This window comes from Lathyrus oleraceus, chromosome 4, assembly GCF_024323335.1.
Source record: "Lathyrus oleraceus cultivar Zhongwan6 chromosome 4, CAAS_Psat_ZW6_1.0, whole genome shotgun sequence".
NCBI classification, from domain to species: Eukaryota; Viridiplantae; Streptophyta; class Magnoliopsida; order Fabales; family Fabaceae; genus Lathyrus; species Lathyrus oleraceus.
The window spans coordinates 405,321,141-405,326,958 of NC_066582.1; the positions used below are offsets into that span (position 1 = coordinate 405,321,141).

At 39.2% G+C, this 5,818-nt stretch overlaps 1 non-coding gene across 1 annotated transcript; it reads left to right on the forward strand.

Annotated features, from left to right (window-relative positions):
- Positions 1-612: 612 nt before the first annotated feature.
- Positions 613-719, forward strand: LOC127076951 (small nucleolar RNA R71). The gene has a single exon (XR_007786957.1). It is a non-coding gene; the product is annotated as a small nucleolar RNA R71 (small nucleolar RNA).
- The last annotated feature ends 5,099 nt before the right edge of the window (positions 720-5,818 follow it).

Genomic DNA, 5,818 nt, shown 5'->3' on the forward strand with positions numbered 1-5,818 from the left:
TGTTGTTGGGAAGCTATAAAATTTTCCATCATGATTTCCAGGTTGGATTTTCTAGGGGTATTATTGTTAGGATTCTGTTTCTGATATCCCGGAGGTATAGATGGGGCTTGATTTGGAGACTGTCCAGGTGCGTATAAAGCATTATTACTCTTATATGAGAAGTTTGGATGGTTCTTCCAATTTGGGTTATAGGTATTCGAATAGGGGCTTCCTTGAGCATAGTTTACTTGCTCTGTTTGGATTCCAGTCAAGAGTTGACATTCCGCAGGAGTGTGGCCTTGGATTCCACAGACCTCGCAATTCTGAGTTATAGCAACCACGGCGGCTGGAGGTGATACGTTTAAACTTTCAATTTTCTGGACCAAAGCATCCACTTTTGCATTAACGTGATCAAGGTTACTTATCTCGTACATGCCAGTTTTCGGTTGAGGTTTTTCCACATTCGTTCGTTCGGTTCCCCACTGATAGTGGTTCTGGGCCATGCTCTCGATAAGCTGGTAAGCATCAGCGTAAGGTTTGTTCATTAGTGCACCACCTGCAGCGGCGTCTATTGTTAACCTTGTGTTGTATAAGAGACCATTATAAAATGTGTGAATTACTAACCAGTCTTCCAAACCATGGTGTGGGCAAAGTCTCATCATGTCTTTGTATCTTTCCCATGCTTCGAAAAGAGACTCGTTGTCTTTCTGTTTAAATCCATTTATCTGGGCTCTTAACATAGCTGTTTTGCTTGGCGGAAAATATCGGGCAAGAAAAACTTTCTTCAACTCGTTCCATGTGGTGACTGAGTTGGAAGGAAGAGATTGAAGCCATCTTCTAGCGCTATCTCTTAATGAGAAAGGAAAAAGACGAAGTCGAATTGCCTCTGAAGTGACACCATTAGCTTTAACAGTATCAGCGTATTGGACAAATACGGATAAATGAAGGTTTGGATCTTCGGTAAGATTTCCAGAGAATTGGTTCTGTTGCACAGCCTGCAACAGTGAAGGTTTAAGTTCAAAGTTGTTTGCTTCGATTGCGGGCGGAGCAATACTTGAATGCGGTTCATCTTGCGATGGGGCGGCGTAATCTCTAAGAGCATGAGCTGGTTCTGCCATCTCGGTTAAAGAAGGAAAAATGTTTTTGAAATCAGGAAGGTTTATAGGAGGGAGATTGTTTTTAGCACGATATTCCCGAATTCGTCGTAAGACTCGGAGATATAGTTCGATATCGTTGATTCGTAAATAGAGCGGTTCGCCTTGAGAGCGAGTGCGTGGCATACAAATCAACGAAAGAAAGAAAATAGAAGGAAAAGAAACCTTAGTCTCTACAGCGTAACGGAAGAGTTACGATATCGATTGAATAAAAGTCCCCGGCAACGGCGCCAAAAACTTGATCGCTCGACTGGGTGAGTCGAGAATGGGATACAAACTGCAAGTGCACAGTTCTATCGCGTAGTTTTAAAAGATATCGATCCCACAGGGACTTATGAATCGATATACCGTTATCTAAGGTTACTACGTAAATCTAAGGTGAAAATGTTTGATCGTTTGGGAAAAACTAAGAGCTAAACTAATATCTAGATTAAATATTAATAAGACGGATATCGGTATGTAGTTCGTCAAAACTAGGGAATCAAGTCTTTGTCGGTTTCTTGGTTTTAAAATGAATCGTTTCGGTTAACTTTATTGGTTAAAGGTTCTATCTCAAACTCTCGCTCTGTTGAATAAACCATGATTTTATATTAATGTTGCTGTCACTTATAATTAAGTCAAAAACCATATTTTGAAAGCAATAAAGTTGCAGAAACTCTTTTTAAGAAAATACTGACCGTTTTAAACACCCTTATCTCAAACTCTCGCTCTGTTGACTTAGGTTATATAATTAAATCCAAATGCTTAACTCTCGTCCTCACATTCAATCTTTAAAAATACTTTTTGGAAAAGGTCAGAATTTAATTAACTCTAAAACTTGCTCTCGCCCTGATCTAGAATTAATGCCTAACTTACACTGTCCAGTTAAAATCTCAAACTCTCGCTCTATTGATTTTAACTTCTTTATGTCTTTTACTTTTGTAAAAAATCTTGTTATTAAACCTGTAAGTTGAGACCGTAAAAAGATTGATTTTGATTTTAAGTTTAGGTAGACCGACTCAGTCTTGATCCCTTATTCTGCTTACTTTACATACCGATACCTAGGCAAATTAGTCAGACATGCTAAATAAATAAGAATTTATATCATGCATAAACAGACTCATTCCAGGCAAATAATATAGATAAATAATAAAATAAAACATTAAAAATTAAATAACAATTAAAGAACCTGAATGCGTAATACAATGGTCTTGAACACTCCACCACAAGCCGGTAGGATTTGTTCTTGGATTCTTCAATTAAACAGTAAATTAAATCAAGGAAATAAAACTGGAATATAACGTAAGGTTAAATCCGGTATAAAGTTGCACAATAGTTTCCGGTGTAGAAACTATTATGCGAAAAATATCTAAAAGCTAAAACTGGAAAGGTAAATTTGCAAGGGAAAAAGAATGTAAAGCTTGCAAAAAAAATAAATAAAATAAACAATGCTGGAAAAGAAAAAATAAGCAAAAGGCGCGAAAAGAAAATTTGGCAGAGCTTCGGCAATGTGAGCGTGGAAAAACTCGTCTCCGTTTTAGGTTTGTGAGATGGCTATTTATAATAGTGTTGGTAACTGCATTCCGTTTCTCCCATTCTTCAACGTGGCTACATGCGCGGCGTGGATATAGGAGACCAACTTCTCAACGTTCCTCTTCAAGTCTTTCTGAGGGCGTGACTTGCGCCAAAAAGCTAGTGGAATGGTGTGACGCTCGTCACACCATGTGTGACGCTCGTCACAGTGGTGCTTCTAGTGTGACGCTCGTCACAACCCTTGTGACGCCCGTCACAGGCACAACGTGCGCTTTCTTTGGGCTGGGCTTGGTCTTTGATATTTGTTTCCTTTTTACTCCTTTCTACACCTCCTTTTCTTCCCTTTTTCACTTTTGCTTCAAAATGGATACCTGACATAAATAGTAAGGAAATACTGCATAATATCTGATAAAATGAGATAAACTAAAGTAAATGATAATATAATCTAATTGAATTAAGTCTTAAAATGTGATATAATTTCGTGTTATCATTAACGCAGGCCAAAACACGCTTCCTGGCAAAACTTAACAGTGTTAACTGGTTAACACCATGGGTTAACCGGTTAACGCAGACAGAACATCAATATTTTCACAACTTACAACAGTGTTAACCGGTTAACGCCCTGGGTTAACCGGTTAACGCAAGACAGAAAGCTGTTCCTGCGCTAACACGAAGCAGAATGCAGAATTCTCCGCATTTTCCGCCGTTGGAGGGCTTCCGGACCTCCGATTCCGATTCCGTAAAAAGCTATACGTTCGGGAAATCACAACTCACACAAATACAGATTCAATTACAGCTTTAACACAACTTATCCAACACAATTTTTCAGCATTCAACATCCCAATTAGGGTCAATTCAACGGTTTATCACTACCCATTACATGTTAACCCATAATACCCATTAAACGACGATAAACCCCCCTTACCTGAGTTAATCCGACGAATCTTTAAGCTTCAAGCTTTTCTCTTCCCCAACCTTCTTCCTCTTGCTCTGTCTCTTTGCCCTTTTCCTCTTTTCAGCCGCTTCTCTGCTTTTCACGTGAAAACTCTTTTTACCAAAAATGGAACTCTTTTTCTTATTTCCAACTTATATATATTTTCCAATAATTATTATTCCAATAATAATAATAATAATAATAATAATAATAATCCAATAATTCCAATTATTTAATTAAATTAATAAATATAATATTAACTTAAATTAAATAATTAGCTTATTTTTGTCGGGGTGTTACAACTCTCCCCCACTAAAAGAGTTTTCGTCCTCGAAAACATACCTCAAGCGAATAACTCCGGATAAGACTCCTTCAACTGACTCTCAAGTTCCCAAGTCACATTGCCACCTGCTGGTCCTCCCCAAGCTACCTTCACCAAGGCAATCTCTTTACCCCGCAACCGCTTCAACTCTCGATCCTCGATCCTCATAGGTGATGTTTCAACAGTCAGGTTATCTCTCACCTGTACATCATCTATTTGGACTACATGCGACGGATCATGAATGTACCTCCTCAACTGAGACACATGAAAAACCTCATGCAAATTCGCAAGCGACGGCGGTAAAGCGATACGATAGGCTACCTCCCCTATCCTCTCTAAAATATGATAAGGACCAATAAATCGAGGTGTCAACTTCTTCGACTTCAAAGCTCGACCAACTCCAGTTATCGGAGTAACACGGAGAAACACATGATCTCCCTCTTGAAACTCAAGTGACTTCCTCCTCTTGTCGTGATAACTCTTCTGACGACTCTGAGCAATCCTCATCTTCTCCTGAATCATCTTAATCTTTTCCGTAGTTTGTTGAACAATCTTCGGTCCAACCACAACACTCTCACCGGACTCATACCAACATAAAGGCGTCCGACATCTCCTACCATACAAAGCTTCAAACGGTGCCATACCAATGCTCGAATGAAAACTATTGTTGTAGGTAAACTCAATCAAAGGTAAATAACAATCCCAAGCACCTCCCTTTTCCAAAACACAAGCCCTCAAAAGATCCTCTAGTGACTGAATCGTCCTCTCAGTCTGACCATCAGTCTGCGGATGATATGCAGAACTCAATCTCAGCTTAGTTCCCAAAGCCCTCTGCAAACCTTCCCAGAACTTCGATGTAAATCTAGGATCTCTGTCCGAAACAATACTCGACGGAATACCATGCAAACTTACAATTTTCTCAATATACAATTCAGCAAATCTCTCTAACGGATAATCCATTCTGATCGGAATGAAATGAGCCGATTTTGTCAATCTGTCAACAATCACCCAAATAGCTTCAAAATTCTTAATTGTCCTCGGTAAACCAGAAACAAAATCCATGCTGATACTGTCCCACTTCCACTCTGGAATAGCCAACGGTTGCATTAGCCCAGACGGCTTCTGATGCTCAATCTTTGACTTCTGACAAGTCAAACAAGAATAAACAAAACTTGCAATTTCTCTTTTCATTCCCGGCCACCAAAATAACTTTTTCAAATCATGATACATCTTCGTAGCCCCAGGATGAATACTCAGGCCACTACGATGTCCTTCCTCAAGAATACTCTTCTTAAGTTCGGTAACATCCGGAATACACACCCGATTACCAAATTTCAAAACACCATTCTCATCAACTCTGAACTCACCACCTTGACCTTGATTTACTAAAGTCAACTTATCAACCAAAAGCACATCGGATTTCTGACCCTCTCTAATCTCATCCAGAATACCACTTGTTAACTTCAACATTCCCAATTTAACACTATTGTGAGTACTCTCACACACCAAACTCAAGTCTCTAAACTGCTCAATTAAATCCAATTCCTTAACCATTAACATAGACATATGCAATGATTTCCGACTCAATGCATCAGCCACCACGTTTGCTTTACCCGGATGGTAATTCAAACCAAAGTCATAATCCTTCAGAAACTCTAACCATCTCCTCTGTCTCATATTCAGCTCTTTCTGATCAAACAAATACTTTAAACTTTTATGGTCACTGAAAACCTCAAATCTTGACCCATACAAGTAATGCCTCCACAACTTCAGAACGAAAACCACAGTTGCCAACTCTAAATCGTGTGTCGGATAGTTCCTCTCATGAATCCTCAGTTGTCTTGAAGCATAAGCTATAACCTGCTTATTCTGCATCAACACACCACCCAAACCCAACAATGAAGCATCACAGTAAAC